The sequence below is a fragment of the Arachis hypogaea genome, chromosome 13, assembly GCF_003086295.3.
Source record: "Arachis hypogaea cultivar Tifrunner chromosome 13, arahy.Tifrunner.gnm2.J5K5, whole genome shotgun sequence".
Lineage (NCBI taxonomy): Eukaryota > Viridiplantae > Streptophyta > Magnoliopsida > Fabales > Fabaceae > Arachis > Arachis hypogaea.
This window is the reverse complement of record NC_092048.1, coordinates 27,120,518-27,148,462: the sequence shown is the minus strand read 5'-3', so window position 1 is coordinate 27,148,462 and position 27,945 is coordinate 27,120,518. Positions and strand designations below refer to the sequence as shown.

Below are 27,945 nucleotides of genomic sequence, written 5' to 3'. Positions count from 1 at the left end.
CAACTATTGAAAAATATTGACTCTTATGTGATGGTTATTAGTTCACCGTCCATACTTTCTTAATAATTCATTAATCTCTTACTCATCAAATATTCGCAAAAGAAAATATAAACCGAGAAAGACTCGTCACAAATTTAAAAAAAAAAAAATACAGTATAACATATTTACTTATTTCAGTGTTGGCGGAAATGTATCATAGCATCCCTTTTTGCATTCTTCGAACATTATCTTATCATTCCCAAATATTACCATGCATCTATAGACACAATCCCTCCGAGCATCATCTGCAATATAACAAGATGAGCCTAAGGTTATTTTAGTAATAGTACCATGAAATTCAACAACGGAAAAAAATCAGATAACCACTAAAATCATCAACACTACTTGTGCTTGTGTCACACTATTTAAGTTTAATTATTTTGTTAATTTTTATAATTTTATTAAATTTTTAATTAAATTTTTATATTTTTTTAATTATATTTTTATACTTTTTAATTTTGTAATTATATTATTTTTATGTAAAAATATTAAAATTAATAAAATAATTTTTTAAAAAAATATGTGATCAAAGATCTAATTAAATTTTTAATTATAAATATCTTTAATTTATACAAAATTATTTAGTTAACTCTAATAATTTTTATATTAGAAAGAATTTAATTACAACATCAAAAATAATATAAAAATTTAATTAAAAAAAATATAAAAACTTAATTATAAATTTGATAAAACTATAGATATCAATAAAATAATTAAATTCGCTATTTATTATCACAAGTCATTAGTCCTTTATTTTGTACTAATATCATAAATTTATGTTAGATTATGCTTTTGAAGTACTTATTTCAAAGTACTTATTTAATATATTCAATTTCAGTTATACGGGGTGTACTATAAATGAATTATTTAAATAGTTTTTTGATATTCATTTATCTCATGAAAATAAAAACAGTAAAAGTTTAGAGTGAATATTCCATCCGACCTCTGATAATTATTTCGAAAGGACAACGAGGCTCTCAAAAAAAAAAAATCCAATCCAGTTTTTGATATTTTTTTTGGGATTGGTTAGCCTTTGCGCAAAAAAAAACAACATTGACTTTTTTTGGTACAGAAACCTCGTTGTCCTTTTAAAATAATTGTCAGGAGTCGAGTTGAGTTTTTTTTGTTAAAGACTTTGTTGTCTTTCGAAATAATTGTCAGGAACTATTTTAGATTCATATAAGATAATATAAGCTCAAAGTGATTACCAGGATTTTGCCGGAATGTCTCATAACATTTCTTTCTGCATTTCTGAAACGGCATTGGGCTTGGATGGCGTTTCTTGCACTCAAGTATACATAACTTTAGAGGATTATCTGTAACATACTAACATATATTAAGATGGAGTGAAAGGATATTAGGAATGCAATTCGATAAAATAAATAACTAATTAACACTCCAATCATCAAGATTAGTAAGTGTTGAGCTTAGAAAATAATAATTCAGTTTGACGATCACAAACATATTATATTTAGTTGAATTTAAAACCCTAAGTATTTATTTGATAAAATGTATTGTGTGTAGGTTTATATTAAATATTGAGTGACAAAAACACAATCCAATATTAGTGTTTCTTATGCAGAACTAGAGAATGGAAACTTTTAAAGAACTATTTAAAAGATTTTATTATTGGAGATCTATCACAAAGTGTCATAACTAGATCTTCTTAAAAAAAATAATTGAATAAAATAACATGATTTTAATTTCTCAAATTGAACATAAAAATATGGAAGTATTTGGCAATTCCTTATGGGTGAAGGCTATGGAAGAGGGACTGTAACAATTTGAGAAAACAATATATGGACATTTGTATTTGATTCTAATGGAAAGAAAATGACTGGAATCAAGTGAATTTTTTAAAACAAGTTGAAAAATAGTGGTAGCATAGCTAGAAATAAGACAAGACTTGTGGTTCGAAGTTATGATCAAGAAGAGGAAATTGATTTTGATGAGTTATTTGCATCGATTACTAAGATGGAAGTCATAAAACTACTACTTGTCTATGCCGCTCACCAAGGGTTTAAGTTATTTTAAATGGATGTAAAATATGTATTCTTGAATGACATCATAGGCGGAGAAGTATATGTGGTTCAACCTTCCAAGTTTGAAAATGTAGAATTTTCAAATCAAGTTTTAACTTTCAAAAGTTCTTTATGGTTTGAGACAAACTCCTAGAATTTGGTATGAAAGACAAGCTCCCATTACCAACTTCCATCGCCAGGCCACTAACCATTTTTTCTCGAACATGTTGGTCGTTCATATTCAACTGACATATGTCTTTTCAGGGTCCTCCTCTTATCGGTAAAGGTTGATTTGCTAACATTACATTCGGGTTCAACTTGTTGCACGAACAAACAATCTTCTTCCACAGTGGGCACTTCTCCTTTGAAAACCGCCACCACCACTTAAACAAGAATGCTGTGTTTCGAAGCACTGCATCCCCAACCCCCAAACCCCCAGCCTTTTTCGGAGCCTGGACCAGCTCCCACTTGACCAAAGGTATACCACAGTTACCATCCTCCTTGCACCACACATAAAGCTCCTTTGTAATGCAATCAGCTTATCAGCCACCGCCTTGGGCATCTTGTACAAACTCAGGTAATATATGGGTAGGCTATTTAGTACCGATTTGATGAAGACAAGTTTACCTGCTTTATTTAGGACCTTTGCTTTCCATAAGCTTAGCTTCTGTTCCACCTTCTCTATGATTGGTTTCCAAGTCTTCACCAAACGGATATTTGCTCCTAAAGAAATCCCGAGGTATCTAACAGGTAAAACAGCTTGCTGGCACCCCAGTAGGCCACACGCCTGATGAATCCATCCTTGCTCACAGTTTACCGAGATCAGATTCGATTTATCAAAATTGATACTCAGCCCTGACATTTATCAAGTGTGTGCCAAGAAAAATATGTCAAAGAATTGGTTAAAAAATTTGGGTTGAAAAAATCAAATCCCATGATCATGAGAACTCCAATGTACTCAAACTTAAGGTTGGACAAGGATGAAAATAAAAAAGATGCGGATGAAACTAGATATAAAGGATTGATTGATTCTCTTATGTATCTTACTTCTTGTAGACCGGACATTGTACAAAGTGTTAGAATTTGTTTTAAATTTCAATCACAACAAAAGGAGTTTCATCTTTCAGCTGTAAAAAGAATCATTAAATACGTTCTTAGTACATCTAATTATGGCTTATGGTTAAGGATGGCAATAGGTATCTATCAGGACAGGGACCTTCCCCTGCTCCCCATCCCCAAAATATCTTATTGAAAACTAAAATATCTTTTTGTTTTTTAATAAGATGAGAAAGAAAACTACTATAAAAAGATGAGTATTCATTTAAATGCACCCGAATATCCCTGAATATCTTCGAAAACTAACCCCTTCTCAGCCTGCTTACACTCATATTCACATTCACTCACTCTTTATCTCCATCTCCTCTTGATCTTGAACTTATGGCACAAACCAAAACTACTACACCTCGATCGACGGGAGCGTCTCAGGCAGCAAAACCATCTCGTCCTAGTGTTGCCAAAGGGAAGCATCCTATGATAGAGGAAGAACCACCAATCTCTCCTCCTCTTCACTCTGTAGAGAAACTTGATGATTTCGAAAAGAGGTAACCCTCACTCCATTGTTCACTCTGTAGAGAAACTTGATGATTTCGACCCTATTACTTTAAAATCTCACTTCGCTAAACTCCCTCACTCTAACTATGATCCACAAGCACAGACACATCTCTAAATTATTGTGTCGGCGTGTTGGACACCTTATGAACACGATGCATAGACACAACCCTGACATGACACGGCAGACACGACCCAAAAGTGAACTCCCCCAAATTTTACATGAGTAAAATTCTTTTAAAAGTAGTAAAAACCATAACTTTTCTTCTTCCACCCATCCCCTACTGTCACACCCCCTTACTCTCACAGTCTCACTCTCTCTTTGTCACTGCCGCCATCTTTGGTTGTCGCCGCCGTACGAGTGTTTGTCCCCCGTTTTCGTCATTGTACACGCTCCAAAGTGTTCCAGTCGCTCAATCTCAACATATTTTCTTCACTGCTACCACCTCCACTGTGCTCGTTGTTGTTACTCCCGTGCTTGCTATCATGTTCATCGCCCCTCTGGTCGCTGTTTTCCTCCTTTATTTCAAGTAAGAGAGGATACTTCTTTTTCTGTCATTCAATTTTTGGTTCTGTACCTCTTATTTGCTCTTTACTTTTCTTTGGTACTATTTTGTTCTATACTTCTCTTTGGTTCCATCCACACAGATGCTTAATTATCATTGTTCAAGAACCTAATCTACTAATTCCTTTTAGCTGTAAAAAAGTAAGCTATTGTTTAGTAGGTTACCTTGCTCATGATAATTAAAGGCTTTGATGGTGATCCTAGATGTATTAATTCCTGTAAGGTTTATAATATTATAGTTGTTATATGTTTGGTTGTTGTATTAGTCTGCTTTGGCTTTGTTTTAATTTGTTGTTTGTGGTTTGCTCTCATTTTTCTTTTTGGGATCTTAGTGAGTTCTAAAACTATCAGAAAAAAATTGAATTTCAGATGTAAATTTGGATAGTGATTATCAATTCTAATATTTCACATTTAACTAGTGATTACATTGTTCAGTGGTTGTTATTTCATACAAAAGGAATTAGATTGTGCAAAAGTAATTTTTGTTCTTAAATTATTGTAGAATTGTGATAGATGAGTTTAGAGAATGTTCAAAATGATTTTGAAGAAAGTGTAGGTAAGCCTCTATGAAAATTTGTAATAAAGAAATATAAGATTGAAAGTGATGAAAATCTTGAGTTTTAATGTAGATTTTGCAAGGTTTTATTCAGTGGTTCTTACATTAGACTAAACATATTTATTAAAAATTTTAGAAAACGAAATTAGATTTTGTACAAAAGTTACATCAACAAAGCTTGAAAAATTAAAAAAAACTTAATAGTGAAGGTACATTGTTGCATGAAAGTAAAAAGCTTAAGTCAATTCCTCTTTTATCTTTATCTAATGTAAGTGAACTTGATTCAAGAAAAAGAAAGGCTATTAGGCCTTTAGTGAATGCTTCTAATATGAATACAAGGGAGACTCCAGATTTACATATTACTAGAATATTTTTTTATTTGAATTACCTTTTCATCCAGCAAAGAATTCTTATTTTATCAAAGTTTTTTCTTATGCTGTCAATAATTATATTGATGGTTATATTCCTCTTAGTTATAATAAATTGAGGACAACTTTGCTTGAGAAAGAAAAGCAACATGTGAAAAGAATATTAGAACCTACCAAAAATTCATGGAGTGAAGAGGGAGTGAGCATTGTAAGTGATGGATAGAGTGATCCTCAAATGAGACCTCTTCTTAATTTTATGACTGTGACTGAAAGTGGGCCTATGTTTTTGAAAGTTGTAGATTTTTCATATGAGATCAAGGATAAGAATTATATTGCAAAGCAAATAACAGATGTGATCAGAGAATTTCATCTCTCAAATATATATAGTGCAGATTACGACTAACAATGCACCGGTTTGTAAAACAACTGGTTTATTAATTGAAGCTGAATTTTTATCTATTTATTGGACTCCTTATATTGTTCATATTATCAACTTTGTTTTAAAAGATATTTGTGCAGCTAAGAATACAGAGAAGAACAATTTTATTTATGAAGGATGCTTATGGATTACTCAAATTGATGAAGATGCATCTTTTATAAAAAACTTCATTGTTAATAATCATATATATGAGGTTATCTATATTCAATGAATTTAATATATTGAAGTTGCTTAATGTTTCTCCAACTCGATTTGCCTCCACCATTGTAATGCTCAAAAGGTTTAGGTTGTTAAAGCAAGAACTCGGTTATAAGTGAGAAGTGGTCTTCGTACAAGGAAGATAATGTTGGCAAAGTTGAGTTTGTTATAAAAAAAATTGAGTGAAAATTGGTGGCAAAAAATTGATTATGTTCTTGCTTTCACAAATTCTATTTATGATATTTTAAGAAGTATAGACACGGATGCACCTACTCTTCATTTGGTTCATGAGATGTGGGATTCAATAATCAAAAAAGTGAAAAGTGTTATATATATTTATATGAAAGAAAGGAGGAACAAGAGTCATCATCCTTCTATAATGTTGTGCACTCAATATTAATTTAAAATAAACAAAAAATAGTACACCCCTTCATCGTTTAGCACATTCATGGAATCCAAGGTAACCCTTTACATTTATAATTTATATCTTCTATTTATAAGTATTAAGTAAAGATAATTGAATTACTACTATTTTTTCTCAACCACTAATTATATAGGTATTATAGCCACCAATGGTTTAGAAAAGACCATACACAAATTTCTCCTCATCAAGATATTAAGATCATTAATGAGAGAGTTAAATACTTGAAGATGTGTTTTCTTAATAAAGAAGAGAGGATCCTTGATGAGGAGAATATAAACATTGAATTTGCAAACTTTTTTTTATGGTAGAGGGGTCTTTGATGATTATGACTCCTTGAGTGATAGAGGCATAGTCAATCCAAAATTTTGGTGGCTAATTCATCGTGATAAAGCAAAATTTTTTTCAACCAATTGATCTTAGGCTACTTGGGCAACTATCTTCATGTTCTTGTTGTGAAAGAAATTGGAGCACTTGTTTCTTTATATATTCACTAAAAAGAAACAATGTGAAGCCTAAAGTTAGAAAATTTAGTATTTGTCCACACTACTCTTCATCTTCTTTTAAGAAAAACTCCACAATACAATGAAAAAAAAACTATGATGTGGGATATTGCTGAAGATGAGTTTCCACCAATTGATGAAGAAAATTGTATTTTTAGAGTTGCTCACCTTTCTCTTGATGAACTGGAGTTGAACAAAGTAATTTTTTCTAATGATAAAGATATCAACCATATATAATGGAGAAATAGTATGACTTTAGATAATTTTTGTATGTGCATGTGATGTACAAAACTTACTAACTCTATTAAAACATAAGAGTTTAGGATTTTATCTTTTGAATACCTATATACTTTAGAAAGAAATACATATCATACGGTTATTTTTTAAAATAGTTATTAATTTAATATTAATAAATATATATCATTTATATACATGTGCCCTTATGTTCGACAATTTTTTAGAATTGGTGTGTCGCTGTGTTCTGTATCGTGTCATCTATTATGTCCTTGTCTATGTCTGTGCTTCATAAGATCCACTTCATTTTTCTTCAAGCATGAACTATGAGTTTTATAGGGTTATAGTAGTAAACTGTCCTCTTTTACTTTAGCTATAAAAGGATTCGATTTGATTGCTAATATGGAGTTTTTTTTTATTGGAATCACCTTTTCAATATTAGAAACCAATGTAGCCTGACCTGGTTAGAGAATTCTATGCTAACATGTTTTATCATGAAAAGAATGTTCACTCATATACTATGACTTGCTTCATGGATACCAACAAAATGCATCTAATTCAAGTAATGCATTTGAGAATTTTACATAAGAGCTACAGATGAATGCAAAGTAAGATAATAATGCTGCTTATCAGTTGTATCAAACAAACGAGGAGGGAAAATAGTTTATTTGTGAAGACTAAATTTGATTATTATATAGAGGAAGATGTTCATCCTTTGAGTGTCGACTTTGATATTTTAGCTTAGTGAAAAGTGAATGGGGCTAGGTTTCCAACCCTTCAAAGATTTGTGAGAGATATATTTGTCATCCCTGTGTCTACAGTTGTTTTTGAGTCTTCTTTTAGCACGAGTGGTCGAGTAATTGCTCCTCATCGTGGTAATCTTCATGAAGATACCATGAAAACTCTTATGTGTAATCAAAACTGGTTATAGGCAGCATATCATCAAAGAGATTATTTATGGTTTAACTTTTTTATTTGTTTATATTAATGCTAAATTTATATATAGATTGATTAATAAATATTGATTTATAGGTGAAATATTTGATTATCAAACTATAAATGATGATGATGTTGTATCTAATGTTATAGACTAGTGATGGTATTGTTGTTGCAAATGGAATGCTCATGAACTTACAATGATTTTATTTGTGTTTGTTATTAATTTTAGTAAAGACTTTTATGTAGAATTGAACATTTGATATTTTATGTTGTTTATGGGATGATTGTGTTATTTGTGAGATAATTGTGTTGTTTGTGTTAAATTTTTAATTTGCATGCTCATCAGATAATATAATAATGTTGCATCTTTTTGGTAACCCACAAGTAAGGTCGGATACCCATAGATTGAGAATGGGTAGGGTCGGATACCCACGAGTTGAGAATGGGTAGAGTTAGAGTTTGGTCCAAACCTTATCCTACCGTATCCATTGTCACTCCTAAACTAGATGTAGGTCATATTACACTAAGTGACTGAATCAGGATATATGATGGTACAAACTTCTGTTATTTGCTCTATTTTACTACGTTCATTATGAGATAAAAATAATTTGTCTCTCGCACAATTGTTATATTAGACTTAGCTGTAACATGTTTTTAAATCTGTTTTGGGGACAAATTTTAAAAACTTAAAAAGTGGTCTTAGATTTAATCTCCTCTAAATCATTGAAAACCTTCACTAAAGTATGTGTGACATCATTCTTAATTATATATTCTTTGTTTTACTACACACAAGTTTATGCTAGGTCAAGTTTTATACAAACTTTAAAAATTTTACCATATTATTATGCTGTTAATGCTCAATTTAGTACTTGTGGGTACAAATTTGCGTTATTTTGGTTGTGATCAGTTTGAAATAGCAATACATTCTTTATAAGAAACAATCATGATTCACCTTAATCTCTAAAACATTTTCTATCTTAATTCTATTAATGGAGGGATAACATGTGACATTAGGTATTATTTGTTTAGTGAGTGTATCCACTAAATTATGAGACACAATGACACACTCATGTTCTATGTTTAATTTTCAAAAACATAAAATAAGAAAAATCACAGTAGTACATAATAGTATACAAATATATAAAATTTGTGTACTACTAATTTATTGAGACATTAAAATACAAAAATTAAGACATAAATTTTTTCACTTCTATTATTAATTAAATTTTATAATTCCAATTTTTATCCTTTCACAACTTTTTTTTCTCTCTCTTTCTTATCTTTGCCTGCATCTATCTTTTCTCTTTCCTTTGTCTCTTCTCTAACCCTCCTCAGTGCCACCTCTCTTTTCCTTATTTCCACTACTTGTCACTTTTCATCTTCTTCATTCTTTAAAATTTTTCCCATAATTCAAAAAAGGTGAATTTGTACAATGAAGGAGCTTCACCTCTATTTCTACCTTTCAAATCTTTTTTTTTCAGAGGCATGTAAGTCTAGATCTGATGAATATAATAAATCTGGTTGAATTTTGGATAAAAAAAAATTATTTTATTTTATTTTTTAATGATATTTTTTTGTTTGATTTGTATTGATGAAGAATGACATAATAAAAAATGTTGGTCAAAGTGAGTGATAGTATTTCTCTATTGTAAATTATGGTAAAATGTTGGTGATGGTGACGAAGAAAGAAGCGATAGTGGTGGTGGTGGTAATTTTTTTTTTCGTGATAAGGATAATATTGATATTTGTAATTTATTATTCTGTTTTGTGCATAATTACTAAACAAAATGATAATCTTGTGTTTCATTATGTCTATATTTTCAATATTTATGTATTTATATTTATGTCTTCACCCATACATAAATCAAATACAATCTTACTTAACATGTGACAAAATAAAATGACCTAATAATAGATGATGTGTTTAGGATTGGCAACACTAATTATATCTACGTAAATTCATTTCAATCCAACCCATTCAAGTAGGATTGTAGGTGGAGCCGGTTAAAGGTTAGATAGAGTAGTTAAAGTTTAGGTCTAATTCTACTAGACCTATCCGAACCTTCTAATATATTAGTGTAATTTGTAAAAATATTATACATATAGAATAAATTGTGGGATGGAACACATCTCTTTTGCTTTGTACAATTTTTTCGAATCACTCAGTCAATTATTTTATTATTATATGTTATTAATTTTAAAAAAACTTGATGATAAATTGATGTTTATGTCATTTGTAATTTTAACATATATTTAATTATGATTTTGTTATTTTTAATTTTAATATAAATTTAATTTGGTAATTTTTATATTATTAATATGTTTATTAAATAATTTACGATTAAATATTATCTATTTTTTATTTTATCGATAAAATTGGGTATAGGACTCTAGAATGCGAATAGGATTTTAGAATGATTTTCAATAAGCAAGTATAATTATTAGAGGAGTGATAGGGAGTAGCAACTTTTGTGACTTGTAGCCATCAAATAGTCATTAATGATGCTTTTAATGGCGTGAGATTGGTGTAAAATTTCATCCAATGGCTTACTTTTTTTTTGTTGGTTACATACTGGCCAAAATTTGATAAAGTTGTTAATCCCTAGACTTTTCCTAATTATTATTGAGCCTAAATCCTACTCTGTGCCACTCATTACCAGCCTTACACGTGTTACAAAACAATGTTATTAAGTTTGTAACATGTTTAATTTGACATGTAGGTTATACCAATTCCCATATAGGTTCAAATTTTTGCCTCTACAAGTATACTAAACAAGCTAGTTTGGTCTATCAAAATCTAAAAAAACGCGAGTCATATTAATCATTGGACTACTTTCTTGTATTTTCTTTCGTAAATTATAATTGTCAATATTTTAAAAACATACTAATTTCTCTTTAATATTTACACCCTGCCAAGTTTCAGATCTTATTATGTTATAAGTCATTATCTCGAAAATTTAGCCATCCACAACCACCCTAGAAAAGTTAACTAGAATATCAAAGTTAGATTAAAATCATCAAAAGCTATTTACCATAGTTATAAAAAATAAACTAGTATTTCATCTATTATGTATAATTATTAAGGCTTAAAAATATGAAAGATTACTTGGCAAAGAGTCAAGTGATGGGGAGGTATGACACCAAGGCCTATGGTCAATGGATTTAACACTATCAATTGAAGTTTTGGAATTATTTCAAAATTTGCCTTAGTTTGCAAGGTTAATGGACAAGCGGGTCAATGTCTAGTTTGATGAGTGATTTAAAACCGGTTCGATGTGAACCAATTAGTTTGATTGAGCTTATTATATATTAGGTATAATAGTTGATCAAGTCTGACCACCAAGGTAGGTTGCTGATTTTTTGTTGAACCAATAGGTCTGGCAGAATTTTTATAATTATGATTTACACTACAAAATGTTAAGTTCTTTCCTTATAATTTTAATTATTTTTTAAATATTATTAAATTACTACCAAATATTTTTTATGAAAATAAAAAATTATGAAGCTCACAATTAGAAGAAGAGGATCAACACTGCAAAATACTTGTTAAACTATAATTAGTGAAGAAGAGAATCAAAGTAGTTATCTTTTCATTTGTTGGAAGGTTATTTGTTTAAATTTCAACTTGGACAAACTTATAATAAACAAATGGGGTCTTAAATAAAGAATGCTAAATGGTTATCAGAATTTATTGTTTTTGGCCATCACTTTTAGTTATTAATGTTCAAAAGTATAAATTAAAATATATTATTGGATTATTAGACTAAAAAAATTAGGTTGAAGACTAAAAATAATAGTAAAAAATAATAAATTTTAATGTCTATCTATTATTTCTGATTTTAAAATGTAGGATAAATTACATGAATAAATTATTTAAACTCTCAAAATAATTTATTAATATAATTTACCTTAGAATACATACAATTAATGGAAAATATATGGAGCTCATAACTTCTCCACTAATAGTTGAACTACAGTGCTTCCTAGCTTGAATAATTATAAAGCACAAACCAAACATAACATTAGTCCAATAAAAAAATAAAATTCAAATAGTCTTTTAAATTATTGATTTCATATATTATAATGATTACATTAAACATCATGATTTTAATTTCTTAAATTTTTCTTTGATTTTTGTATTTTTTTATTATAAATATATATTTTAGATACTTTCTAGATAATTTACTAATCTCTCAACAATCATATATAAAAGAATGGAAATGTATCCCATCAAATATATATATATAAATAAGATAACATGAACTTAAAGAATCTAAAATAAATTAACAAAAACCTAGATATACTTTACCAGAAATTTGCAGGTACTTAGCACGACATCTTTCTTTGCATTGCTCTTTTTCTTTTGAGTTGTTCTGATAAAGTATCGTACACTTTTTATAACATTCTTTTAGATTTTCAGCTGCTACATAATAAGGCAGAGTCCAAAATTGTTTAAAAACAGTGCCGTGAAATTCAACAATAATAGCAAAACAAACAATAATTATCAACATTGTTGGTACATGTGTCGCACCATTCCTAGCCATGGGGCTTTCTATTGATTTCACAGTATACCAAGTTTTATACATGCTTAAATTTTTCTTTGGTTATTATATACAACATATTCTGTAAATAGGTTGCCCTTAAAATTTTTCAAGAGTTGAAGTTACTATTATAAACAAAACCAAAAATCTCATTGGAGAGAGTATTGTAGTAAGAGGAGTGCTAGGGGCCAGCAGAAATTGTGATATATAGCTATCAATTAGCCATCATAAGTGTGTTTAACGGTGGAAGATTATATCCAATGGTAGAAGATTACTCATTTTACTTTTGATGGTTAAGTGCTGGCCAAATTTTAATAAGATTGATGGTCCTCTAGACTTTCTCACAAAAAAAAAATGAGTAATCTTACACTATTAGATAAAATCTCATACTATTAAAAACATTAATGATGACTAATTAATAATTACAAATCACAAAATTCGTTGGTCCTAACACTTTTTATATTTTATTATTTTGATTAGGTTTAAGTGACTCTTTAGTTCAACAACCTTTTAAAAGTAATCATTATTTAATAATGCTATTTTATTTTATGTAGGAACTAATATTATTTATTGTACTCTAAATTGTTGAATATTACATATTACTTAACTTACAAAGATGTTAAAAGCTATATGTCTTAAGGAACATTGAAAATGTAATATCAATGTGGAATTCCACGTGTAATGATAGTGAGAAAAAATGGCTTAATTGCTTAAATGATAACTTAAGAAAGGTGAATTGAGTTGTTAAGATATCTTTTAAATCTTTACATATAGATATTTAGGGTTTCAATATGATATATAGAGCTTTAATTACCTCAAACACAAAACCAAATATTCATCATAAGTATTTAAATTATAATTAGTTGTTTTCTATTTTTTCATTTTACTTCAACATATTTTTCTCGTCAAATATCACATTTCTACTTGTGATTTTTTTTTTATTCTTGATTATACAATTTATATATTTTTTATGAATATTTTTAATAACCAAATAAAAATATGTTTTTCGCTTTTCGCTCCAAATTATTTTTAGAATTTTATCATGAACACTTTTTGTTAGACACCTATTAAAAAAGTATATTTAATTGTAATTATTTCTGTTCAAAATTTTTTATTTAGACATTTTTTTTTAATTTGAGCATGCATCTTAGCATATCTACGATGATTCTATTTTTCTTTAACAACTCTATTTATTTAAAATAGGGATGCTACACATTCATATAACCATGTAACCAAGTTGGCCCAACACTAAAAAAATCCAATACCATTAAATGAAACGTGAAATACACGCGTCCAACACACACGAAATCGCTCTTACCGGACGCTTCTTCTCTTCTTCTTCTCTTCTCCATCATGCTTCTTCTTCTTCTTCTTCTCTTCTTCTTCTTCTTCTCACGCTCGTTTACGCATGGAGCGTCTTCTTCTTCGCCTTCCTCCCCTTTCTCCTCATTTTTCGCGTTCCTTCTTCTTCACGTATTTTCTCTTTATCGTCATTCTTTTGCTGTTGTTGCTGCTGTATTTTTTTTTTTGTCTTTTCCTCCTTCTTTCTTGTGAAGAAGCAGTAGAAGGTAAGGAAGCAGAGTTTTGAATAGTGCAGAATGAACCGAACACAGTACTCATGGTGAAACAATTGTATAGTACTGAGTGAACAAAACATAATCCATTATATAAAATCAAATTCAAACAGCTTTCTACAGAATGAACCGAACACAGTACTCATGGTGAACCGAACACAATACTCATGGTGAAACAATTGTATAGTACTAAGTGAACGAAACATAATCCATTATATAAAATTAAATTCAAACAGCTTTCTGCAGAATGAACCGAACACAGTACTCATGGTGAAATAATTGTATAGTATTGAGTGAACGAAACATAATCCATTATATAAAATCAAATTCAAATAATTCTACCTACAATTTACATATTATCAATTTAATTCAATTCAATTCAGTACACCTCCATCCATTTAATTCAATTCAAATTAGCAATTGCATTCCATTCAATTCGATTCAAAATTGAATAATCCAAACTTTGTCAGTTTACTTCGTTTTAGAAAAGTAATCCAAATCGCTCTCCATTCAACTGATTTGAAGTTGAGTCATTTATTGTTTCGATTCAGAAGTGCAAATCGAAGAAGAAAACGAAGAAGAATAGGAAGAAGATAAATGCAACGTAACCAGATCAAAATAAGAAAATGAGAAGATGAACGTGACCAGAGAAGAACGACAAAGACAATGCAGATCAATAACGAAGAACGCGAGCAGAGAAGAAGATTTAGGTTGCAGCACGTTATATGTAACGCGTGTATGACAAACGAGTGAGGGGTGAAAGACGCGCGTGGAGGAAATTACTTGGTTAACAACTATGTAAAAAATACATGAATGCAAAACTTTTCCGTATTTCAAAGTATATTTAATTGTTAGTTGATATTAAATTTTATATTGTTTAAAGTAATATGAACAATCAAAATATTATGTCTCTCTATTTATTTTAAGAATTTTGATTTTACAGTGATTTTATTTTTCAGCAAATACTTTAAAAGTATTGAAGGGATCATGTGATGCTTCTAGTTTTTTATTTTAGGAAATACACTCGTATATTTTTATTAAAATTATCAGTAAAAATTATAAAATACCTAATATCACGGTTGCTTAGAGCAATTCCAATAAGTAGGATCTTGAGACCCTATTTTTAACAAAAGCAAGAAGGCATCGTTGGAAGGGAGAAGGAATGAGTTTTGGCACGGATTTTAAGGTGGGAGAATTCTTTAAACAGGAACTCAAATTAATCATTAATAACTTGTCACTTGATAAGTTATTATAACAAAAAACAATAATATAAAAATTTAAAATAATTAAATAATTATATTAAATAATTAAATTTTTTATTTAATTAATAATTTATATTAATTATTTATATCATAATTAATATTAAATATTATTTATATTATTATATTAAATTATAATTAATTAAATTTATTTATATTAAAAAATAAATTTAATTTTTACACCTTACAAAATAATTTTTAGTTGGGTTAGTTATTTTTATTTTTAAAATTTAAAATGCTAACGACATTATTAAAATTAGCAATTGTAAACACAAAACTATAAATTAGTGTAATCCCAAATTATTTATTGTGTATTATTGTTATAAATGAATTTATTTAATATTAATATTTTGTAATAGTGAATTATTTTTAAATTTATAAATTTAAATAATATTATTAAAAAAATTAATTACATTAATTTTAAGTATTTTAATTAATTAATTAAGTAAGACCACAATAGAGACCAAAGTGAGTTCCTCCTAATGGAAAAGAGAGAGATGCTTTGAGTTTCTATTTACTGTTTATGACGCAAAAGCTGATGTGGAGTTATTTTTTATGACAGGTGGGCCATAAATAAGGATTAGGATGAATTCCCTACTGAAGATGGTTTTAGAACCTTAATAGAACAAAAATCTAACTACAAAATTTAAAGTAGTATTCTAATTTTCCAGGACTTTTTAGTACGGAATGAATCTACATACTTCTTGTCCTTGACAAATCTCACAAACACAATAAAAAATATGAACCATTAGCAAGCCATAAACTAGTGCTTCACTAGATAAGTAATCCAGACAAAAAAAAGTGAAAATGCCTAATCTGTATATGCCACCTAGGGCCAACTAGCTATTACCGGGTAATATACAGGTAACTTTTTGCGCACCGCTCTCCATAGAAAATTTTTTATGTTTGATGGTATTTTCAGCCTCCAAATTCTTCTTCAAATATTTGGATTTTGCATAGTTTCAAGAAGTTGATCAACTGGGACATGTGAGAAACTATAAGCAACCAGATAACCCGAGACTACATCATACTGCTTTTTGGAATTCAAGGCCCAAAGGAGCATCATTACCATCATCATTCAATTTGAGGTAAAGTATTCTAGCACTAATATCAGCAAGAATGTCATAGCTTAAGAAACACAAGAAGTATATCTTATGTGTCTCTAGTATCAACAAGAATTTCATAGCTGAAGGTATCAATTGTGGCACCTATACATGCATGGAAGTATTTCAACCTTGACACGTTTTGTAATAATCCATTGCTTGGTATTCTTTGACCTTACACCTTCTTACACCTTGATAATACAAACCAAATCTTTATCATTATATCATGCACTAAAATTAAATAATCTTGGTCCATCATGCAACTTAATATGCTCACTTATTGGAAAGGACATATGCTACATAGCTATACAATAAAGTAAAGTAATCTAATTGGAAAAAAAAAAACGAAAAAAGAAAAAAATATATTAACACTTCATTTGAAAATGGACTCTCTGTATCTGCCAAAACAAAAGAAAGTGCTAATTATTCATGAATGAGTAGTACATACAGTTAAGGACACTAATGTAAACTATGAAATGCTAAGAGAACTGAAAGTTCAACTACTAGTTGAAAATGTCATTTTTGTGACTAATAAAAACTCAAAACAGAGAATTTCAATCATAATTAGTAGTTAGTGGTTAGTCCATTGTTATATTTGCTTGTGTGTAATAAAAGTTTTGCTTGTGTGTAACATCTTCTTCAATGTCAACTGAAGTCACAAATTAGCCGAAAAGAGTAAAGACTTGAATAAAATTTGGAAGATTAGATTATTTCGGATATATATATATATATATATATATATATATATATATATATCAGTAGTATTTTTCTTGTCATTTTTTTATGAATAGTAATTTGTGATATACAATATAAACAATTTCTTATGTGCTCATTAAAGCTTATTATGTTATTATTATCATAAAATAGAATATAACTGATACTTTACTATATATATATATATATATATATATATATATATATATATATATATATATATATATATATATGAGAGTAATGTTAGAGAATTTATTTTTTTTCGGCTAATATTAATAATTAATTTTTTTAAAATTATTTTGTTTATCTTAAATTTTAGATTTTAAATCACAAAAACTTAAATTTATACTCTAATAAATTATAAACCTTAAAAAAAGTTAGCTAATTTTAGTTAATTTTCTATAGTGATGATTATATTATCTTAAAAAATTACTAAAATTAAAATAATATTTTTTTATTTTAAATATTTTTTTAATTTAAAAATAAAAATAAATATTACCAAAATATTTAAAGTGTATGACTTTGACGCCACCATCTTAATTGTGAAACGGTTCAACTAAGTATCCTTTAAATATGGTACAATTTTCAGCCTTTTCTTACAGTAATTTAAAAAAAATAAAACTAACACATCTAAGAATTATAAATAGATTTACTGTCTTTAAGAATTAAATTTATATTTAAAATTCAAATTAAATCAAACTAACATTTAAAATTTAAATCTTAAATTTCTGTTTTAAATTTAATATATTTAATATAATAATATTTTATAATTTAAATACACATCTAAAATTCAAATTACTCAAAATTTAAAATTTAACTTTTAAAATTCTAAAGGTTTTTTACTTTTTAGAATGGATTAACTCTGACGGGTGCAAGGAAATTATGATTAAGTTCTATTTAGTAGTGTGTTAATGATCGAAAGATATTATTTTTGTTGCATAACTTTCATAGTCAATTAGCTTGCTGGGTTGGTTGCATGGGCTGGTTACACTGAAATTAAAAGAAATACATCTATTTGTTGGGATGAGAATAGAGATAAGAACTTGTACAAGTAATTAGCGTGGATTATTACGATTCAGGACGTGTACTTAATTAGTTTGAGTAAAAAAGCAAAAAGTAATCTAGAGTTTATAAGAGAAGATGTAGTTGGTATAGTCATAAAAAATTGTGTTTTTATTTTTCAATTATAACACATCTAATAGTATGATATTATATACAAAATATTCTTAAAACACATCTAAAATGATAAAAATCTAGTTTTTAGATATAAACGTTTTCAAAATTGTTAAATTTTAGTTTTTAAATAAAAACGTACATAATACAATTAATCTTTTGATTTTTGATTCAATAAAATGCATCTAATATTTATTATTTAAATTATTGGTTGGATTTTTCGTTACTTTTCAATGATAACACATCTAATAGTATGATATTATATACAAAATATTTTAAAACACATCTAAAATCGTAAAAATCTATGATGTGTTATAATCGAAAAATAACAACACAATTTTAAATTAATTGTTGATTATAATAATTTTAAAAACTAATAAGTATCGAAAAAAATTCAACTAAAAATTTAAATAATAAATATTATATTCATTTGATCGAATAAAAAATCAAAAGATTAATTGTATTATTAACGTTTAAATTTAAATATTTAAAGTTAGCCTAATTTTGGATGTGTTTTAAAAATATTTTGAATAAAATATCATACTATCATATGTATTATAATTGATAAATAACAACAGAATTTTTATGACCATATCAACTACATCTTCTTTCTTAAACTCCAGATTTTTTTTTGCTTCTTTGCTCAAATTACTTACGTAGAAAGTACTTTATTTGCAACAACTTTATTAATAAAATTAAATAAGATTAACCTTGTTCCAATTAAATCAGCAGAGTGTTTTTATGTTTAAATTAAAATATAATTAAAAATATTGAACATGATATTTCTTAACAAATTACATAAATACATGTGTGAAAAATAATGATACCTTTTACGAATGCAAAATGAGAGAGTGCTTCAGCTGCAAGGTGGTGATAGTCTTCACCAATGAAGACGAGATGGAGAATTCAGCTGGCAGTGTCCTTTTTGGTTTGGGATTCACTAATACGTGTGAACGTCCCATAGAATAAGGAATTTAAAAAATTGTATCTGTTACGTGAAGTTACGAAAGTAAAGCAAAGTCACCGTAACCACTAATGAAGTGGGTGGGTTTTAAAATTTAAATTTAAACTAAAATCTAATTATAGATATGTATCTACAAAATAGGAACATACTACACTAAAAAAATAATTAAATATTATTTAAATTTGATTAAAGGCTGATTAATATTGCACAACTAGCATTTTCTATTGTGAAATAAGGAAGAAGATAAATTTTTTAATATATACTAATTAATAAATATAATTTAAAATAAGGGTCTATTTTATTTCACTAAATCAGATCCAGGAACTCAAAAGACAAAAGACAAAAGTATCCATCTATTTTATTTATCAGCCCATTTTTGTATCTCCTTCTACATGTTTTTCTCGGATGATCTTATTTAGCATTTGCTGATTTTAAGTACATTAATGAAAAATATTTATCTAGTTCTCTCTGCATTGGTAAGTTGTCGTGTCTATTGGTCCTTTGAAGTGCCATAATATTTTTGGCATTCCCTGGAGAACAATTAATTGTTTATATATTTTTCTAGTAGGCAAGTCTTTTGAAGGAAGAAAATGACAGTAGTTTGACCAGGATTATCATTGTAGGTCTATTTTTAAGGTTTGTGTTATATGCTCTGTTTGAATAATTACTATTGAAAGGATTAAGTAATTAACTAATCTTGTTTTGTTCATGGATCTTTGGTATTATTTCGGTGTTAATAGAACTTTAAGTTGAGTGGAAACTATATACAAACTAATCTAAAAGGATTTAAATTTTTTTTTGGTGACAAAAGGATTTAAATTAACATAGGGTATTTTGGTTTTAGTCATTCAAAAAAATTTCTTGTTTGTTAGCACGTTTTTCCAATATTTGGTTTTTAGTCCTGCTGTTCTAAACAATTCCAATTCCAAGGATTAATACACATTATTCTGACCAATGATAGAAAATTAAAAAAAAAATTCTATATAAACATTAAAAAATATCAATTTATGTCACAAACATCTAAAAAATAAAAATAATATTAATATATACAAACATATAAATAGAATGTAAACAAAATATTTTTTATAAACAAATTAATTATATAAAATAAAATATAATTGACAAGACATAATATTTATATGATATAGTTGTTGAAATAATAAATGAAAATGATATTATTTCATCGTAAAAATATGAGTTTTTTAAACTTATATATATGGTATCATATCAATCAATTGTATATATAAAAACTTTAATCACGTACCAATTTCAATTGATTGTATTATCATACCAATCAATTGAATAAGATATATCCTTATTACTTTGCAAAATTCAATTGATTGTGTGTAACAATTTCAATCAATTGAATTTTAAAAAAATCCATAAATTCAATCGATTAAATTTTGAAGAAACGTGTGATATTCAATCGATTCAATTACTAAAAAACACTATTTTTCTAAAAAAAAAATCTCATTGATTTACATTACCAAAAATATTTATGAAAGTTACTATTAATGGAATATTTATTTCGTTATTTTTTTTCTAATAGTTAATAAACATCATAAATGAATAAAAAATAATAATTTATAAAATAGAAGATAGATTTAATAATTAAATAATATATAAAGAATTAAATTAAAATTAAAATTAATTAAAAATTATTTAGCAATTATTAAAAAACTTAAAAAAATATGTTCTGTTACTGGACCATCTAACAGTCCAAAGCTTCTAGACCGTCAAAATCCTATGCCGAGTGATTCCAAGCTGAATAATTTTGAGCGCGTCTACATTCTTCTGGGATAAAACTCCGATAGTTCTTGTTGTGGGACTCGATGACTACGCCCGAAAATTTAGTATCAATGGAGACAAATATAAATGTCAATCAGGCTGCTTATCAATCGGAACTTGAAATCAACATTGTCAGCCACACTTGGGACTAGGCTCTAGAAGTGGCAGTCATTTTGCAAACCTAGGCTGAGCAGCACAGTAAAATGGCGGGAAGCCAACCACCATGGGCGGTAGCATTAGAAAAAACTCTCGGTTATTATGGTAGTGGTTCTCGTTCATCATTTATCCTCATCATTCTTGTATATATGGGGGTATAAGTAAGAAAAGGAATTTTTTGCAGTGATCTGATTTGTGCAGAAGGATAGAAATGAAATGATTTTCAATAATATTTTGTTTGATAATGAATGAATGAAACTTGACGTAACTATTTCTGTATGTGCTTCAAACTGGTTCGTGCAAGTGTACTAAGTTTTTACGTTATTCAATGATGTATTTAAGTTTTTGATTTGTGTTGCTATGATTTTTTTAGGTGCTCCTTCTACTGGTTATTGTTTAGGATTTTGTATGCTTGTGAACGCTGTATTAGTTGGAAAAGTCTAGAAATAAGGAGACCAATTAATGGTCCACTTAACTAGAGTCAATTATGATAAATATAATATAAAAAATAAAAACCAATGTAATATATACTACACTGCACCAAAAGATCCAATTGTTTAATGTGAACAATGACAACAATAAATATTTAGATTTATTAATTGCAAATTGATTCTTCTAGATTTTATAGTTATTAGATTTGATTTGTTCTGATTTAATTTAACACAAATATAATTATTTGATCTATTCTATTATTAAAAACGATTGTGTGAAAATATTTGAATGATTATTATTCTATTTTTTAAATTTAATTTCACTGCAAGAGATTTATGCATTACTTCTCCTAATTTTTAAAGTGTATGATTTTGACGTCACGATATAAATTGTGAAATAAGGAAGAAAATAAATTTTAATATATACTAATTAAAGTATAATTTAAAATAAAAGTCTATTTTATTTCACTAAATGAGATGAATTCAAAAGACAAAAGTATCAATAATCTATTTTATTTATCAGCTCTACTAACCCATTTTTGTATCTCCCTCTACATCTTTATTTTGGATGATCTTATTCAGCATTTGCTGATTTTAAATACATTAATAAAAAGTGTTTAGCTAGTTCTCTCTACATTGGCAAGTTGCCATGTCTATTAGTCCTTTGATGTGTCATAATATTTCTGGCATCTCCTGGAGAACAATTAATTGTTTACATATTTTTCTTGCAGGCAAGTCGTTTGGAGGGAGAAAATGACAATAGTTTGACCAGAATTACCATTGCAGGTCTATTTTTAAGGTTTGTGTTATATGCTCTGGCCGAATAACTACTATTGAAAGGATTAAATAATTAACTAATCTTGTTTTTGCCATGGGTCTTTGGTATTGTTTATTGGTGTTAATAGGACTTTAAATTGAGTGGAACTATATACAAATTAATCTAAAAGGATTTAAATTGATATAGGGTGTTTTGGTTTTAGTATATGTTTGGGTGCCATTATTTTGATAAAAAAAATATTTTTTAATACAAACAACAACAAAGCCTTGTCCCACTAAGTGGGGTCGGCTACATGAATCAAACGACGCCATTGTGCTCTGTCATGTATCATGTCTACAGAGAGACCGTTTACGTGTAGATCTCGCTTGACCACCTCATGGATGGTCTTCTTAGGTCTTCCTCTGCCTTTCGCCCTTTGTCCATCTTCCATCTCATCCACCCTCCTGACTGGATGTTCTATCGGTCTTCTTCCCACATGTCCAAACCACCTGAGACGCGATTCAACCATCTTTTCCACAATGGGTGCTACTCCAACTCTCTCCCTTATATCTTCATTCCTTATTTTATCTAATCGCGTATGACCACTCATCCATCTCAACATCTTCATCTCTGCCACACTCAACTTATGTTCGTGCTCCCCTTTAGCCGCCCAACACTCCGTACCATACAGCATAGCCGGTCTTATAGCGGTGCGATAGAATTTACCTTTAAGTTTTAAAGGCACTTTTTTGTCGCATATAAAACCAGATGCACTCCGCCATTTTGACCAACCTGCTTGGATCCTATGATTTACATCCTGTTCAATCTCTCCATTATCCTGTATGATGCACCCAAGATACTTAAAACTTTTAACTTTTCGCAGGATGTTTTCTCCGATCTTCACCTCTATATTGGAGTTTTCCCTTCTCAGACTGAACTTACATTCCATATATTCCGTCTTGCTGCGGCTTATGCGCAGACCATACACTTCTAGAGCTTCTCTCCATAACTCCAACTTCTTATTTAGGTCTTCCCTTGACTCTCCCATAAGGACGATATCATCGGCAAAAAGCATGCACCATGGCACAGGCTCTTGGATGTGCTCTGTGAGTACTTCCAAGACTAATGTGAAAAGGTATGGACTTAAGGATGATCCCTGGTGTAATCCTATACCAATAGGGAATTCCTCTGTCACACCACCTTGAGTCTTCACACTAGTTGTGGCCCCCTCATACATGTCTTTAATTGCCCGAATATATGCGATCCTTACTCTCCTCTTCTCTAAAACCTTCCATAAGACCTCCCTTGGTACCCTATCATACGCTTTTTCCAAATCAATAAACACCATGTGTAGATCCCTTTTATTACTACGATACCTCTCCATCATCCTTCTTAATAGGTATATCGCTTCAGTGGTAGATCTGCCTGGCATAAATCCAAATTGGTTCTCTGTTACTTGTGTCTCTTTTCTCAACCTCCGTTCTATCACCCTTTCCCATAACTTCATAGTATGACTCATAAGCTTAATCCCTCTATAGTTTCCGCAACTTTGTATATCCCCCTTATTCTTGTAGATAGGTACCAAGGTGCTCTTTCTCCACTCATCAGGCATCTTCTTTGACCTTAAAATCTCATTAAAAAGCTTGGTTAACCAGTTGATGCCTTTTCCTCCAAGACCCTTCCAAACCTCAATCGGGATATTATCAGGTCCTACTGCCCTGCCATTTTTCATCTGCTTTAGAGCCTCTTTTACCTCGAAGTCTCGAATCCTTCGATAGTAGTTAAAGTTTTGATCTTCTTCCCTTGTGCATAATCGACCAAGGCTCGGAAGAGTCTTCTGTCCCTCATTAAATAACTCGTAGAAGTAGCTCTTCCACCTTTCATTAATCTTCTCCTCTTGAGCCAACACCTCTCCATCCTTATCCTTTATGCACTTAACCTGATCCAAATCTCTCGTTCTTCTTTCCCGACTCTTTGCGATTCTATATATACCTTTTTCTCCTTCTTTCGTGCCCAAAGACTGGTAGAGACCCTCATATGCTCTTGTTCTTGCTTCACTTACAGCCACTTTTGTCTCTTTCTTAGCTGCCTTATATTTTTCCCAGTTATCTGCATTGCGGCATAAAGACCACTCTTTAAAGCATCCCCTCTTTATCTTTATCTTTTCTTGTATACTCGCATTCCACCACCAGGACTCCTTGTCTCTTGGTCCTATTCCTTTAGATTCACCAAAACTTTCTTTTGCTGTTCCTCTAATAACTTCTGCCATCTCCCTCCACATCTCTTCCGCGCTTCCATTCCCATCCCACTTTGCCTCTTCTCCTACCCGTCTTAGGAAGCTTCTTTGTTCCTCCCCTTTCATCCGCCACCACCTCGTTCTTGGGTTCTTCGTATAATGTCTTTTCCTCAACTTTTGCTCAACGCGAAAATCCATGACGAGCACCCTATGTTGTGTTGTCAAACTCTCTCCCAGGATAATTTTACAGTTAATGCAAAATTTCCGGTCGACTCTCCTCAACAAGAAGAAGTCGATTTGAGAGCTTGTCATGCCACTCTTATAGGTTATAAGATGTTCGTCTCTCTTTTTAAAACATGTATTTGCAATGAGAAGATCAAAAGTTGAGGAAAAGTCCAAAATAGTTTTACCCTCGGCATTGATCACCCCGAAACCATGGCCTCCGTGAATACTCCCATATCCAGTCACTTCTCTCCCAACATGGCCATTTAAATCTCCTCCTAAGAAAATCTTATCTCCCAAAGGTATGCCTTGAACCAAACTCTCTAGATCCTCCCAAAACCTTATCTTGTGTTGTTCATCCGAACCCAGTTGCGGTGCATAGGCGCTAATCACATGGAAAGCACCTCCCTCCACCACAAGTTTGATAGAGATGATCCGATCTCCCACCCTCTTGACATCCACTACGTCTTTCTTCCACTGCTTATCCACAATTATTCCAACCCCATTCCTATTCTTCACCTTTCCTGTATACCAAAGTTTGAAACCAGAAGTATCCAACTCCCTAGCCTTTGCACCAACCCATTTCGTTTCTTGTAGGCACATAATGTTAATCTTCCTCCTTGTCATGGTGTCCACCACCTCCATGGACTTTCCTGTTAGAGTGCCTATGTTCCATGTCCCAAATCTCAACCTTCTGTCGCTTCGACCTTTACCTTTTCCTTTGTGAACTAGCTTATTTACCCTCGTCCGTTCACGAAAACGCGAGAACCCTTGCTCATTTAACACTACATCCGGGCACCGATGCAGCGGCTCTTGCTTCGACACCGTACTCGAGCCATACGGCGCGTTGCTTCCGGGCAACGACCTAGCTTTAGCGCAATAATGTCTTTGATTCATGTCATGGGGGTTCGGCTATATTTTTATGTTGGTTGCCGAAGACCTAACACAACCCTCCTCCTTTATCCGGGCTTGGGACCGGCTATGTACCGCAAGTGTAACATAGGCGGAGTTAAAAAAAAAAAAAAAAAAAAAAAAAAATATTTTTTAATAAAAAAAGATTTTTTAATGTATTTGACAAATTTCTAATAGTAAAAATAAAAATACTAGAAAAATAAAAAAACATCTTTTTTGACAAGTTACAATTTACATCTTCTTTTAAAAAAAAATTTTTCCTTAAAAGAAATATTTTGTAATTATTAATAAACAAAAATATCCTTACTAAAATTTTAAAAAGACATCTTTTACCCCTTTCTTTCATGGATGAATGTACTACACATTCATCGCCTCTTTCATGTCTTGAACCTCGGAACTAGGTTCCAACTCAAACCGCAGTTTCTCTGTTAATCTCTGATTCTCTTCATGCTATCTTTTTTTTCTATTTTGTGTTTTCAATACATATATAAAAAGTTAATTAACTAATTCATACAAAACCAATGCAAATTTTATTTTCTTTTGCTATAATAAAGTTTTATCATTGTAAACTCCAATATTTAGTCCTTACCTACCTATATTGGAAGTTTCTTTTTTGGTCCTTGTAAATATTTTATAAACCTTCTTCTGGATTTTATAATATCACCACTTAATAGTACTGGTCTAATAATAGAGACCAAAAACATAATGTTGGAACAAAACTCAGACCCAAAGAAAGAAAAGGTTGAGGGACAAAGACCAAAATGAGTTATAGATATTAAAAATATCATTAAGCCATCTGGGACAGAGTTGGGTGTCTTGCTTCTACTTGGTGCATCTTGGAGAGATTGGAAAGTTTTTATTGTTCTAATGAATATTGTCATGCTAATCTTTGTATTGAGGATCTGTTGTCCTCCACCTTGTCTGCATTATCCTGCTCCCCTAACATTAATATTTCTTCCTTTAACAAGGAAAGAAATGAAAAAGAAAAGGAAAAACATATTAGTGAATGTGAAAAATATTGGGAATGAGTGATGGCCTGTGTGGCACCTATAACTTTTGTTGTTAGATATATTTGGTTGGCAAATAAGAAAGCAAACTATTAGCAATGTGCCCTACTTGGTTGAAATAGTTTTCACTGTTACTAAATTGTATATGTTTCTTGAAAATGCAGTGACAAGTTTTCACACCCGCCATGTACGTTAGTGCAGCCATCTATGCATTCTGTTAAAAGAGAGTCTTTTCAGGTGCCAGAAGTTGGTAATGCTTTATTAATTTAATTTTGCAATACTGATAAGGATAATTTTGTTAAGTTCTGGAGAAAATATTCCTTCAAGCAGTGATAATGGAAACCGTCAACTGAGAACTGTATTGAACATTCCGTCGCCAGAAGGTATTAAAGAATTATGACTTATGAGTGATCTAGAGTCTAAAGTGGTGATAGTTGGGAAAATAAGGTGCCTTCAGCTTTCATCTTCTTTCTTTGGATGAAAAACAGAACTTCAACTATAATGGGGGATCAGAGTTCCAATTATGTGTAAGACATGGTCATGGATGTTAAGCTTTCATCCCTTGTAGCGCAGTAACCACCTTTTCAAGCTGAAACTGAAAAAGTAATCATATGGGGTTGGTTTAACCATGGAAACTTGGGATACATGAGAACCCAATCAAACCATTCTGAATCTGATGCAAGCTAAGCATGGACAATATCAGCATGATTTGATGTAACTAAATTAACAAGAAATGCACCACCCTTCTGACGAAAAAGATAGAACAAAAGGAATGCAAATTGTGTGTTTTGTATGGGTGAACTGGAAACGGTGCATTACCTTTTCTTTGGCCGGGTTCCTCTAAAGAATGCTTTGAGGCTTGGGTGGACAGGGGTTTTGTGTGGAAGGGTATGTTTGATGAAAGAATGAAACTTGATAAGCTGTTTCTTGTTTGTGCTAGGGGTGCACAAACCCGGCCCGGCCCGAAGGCCCGGCCCGGTCCCGAACACTTTAGGGACTAATTTGATGTGATTTCATCGGGTTTAGAGTCGGGTAAGGGTCTCAAAAATAGACCCGGTCATTATTTCGGGTCGGGTCCGGGCCATAGCTCGGGTCACCCGAAGTCGGCCCGGTGGCCCGGTCATCATACACAATTAATATTTTGTGTTATTAGTGTTGGATAATGACTATTCATATGTGGAATTTAAGTATTGTAAACCTTAATATTTTGTGTTATT

General features: G+C 30.2%; 1 long non-coding RNA gene across 1 annotated transcript; it reads right to left on the bottom strand.

The window, feature by feature from the left end:
* Nucleotides 1-23: 23 nt before the first annotated feature.
* On the bottom strand, nucleotides 24-12,452 carry LOC112737813 (uncharacterized). The gene is made up of 3 exons (XR_011870364.1): nucleotides 12,201-12,452; nucleotides 1,248-1,355; nucleotides 24-284 (listed from the first exon to the last, which is right to left on the bottom strand). It is a non-coding gene; the product is annotated as an uncharacterized lncRNA (long non-coding RNA).
* Nucleotides 12,453-27,945: the final 15,493 nt, after the last annotated feature.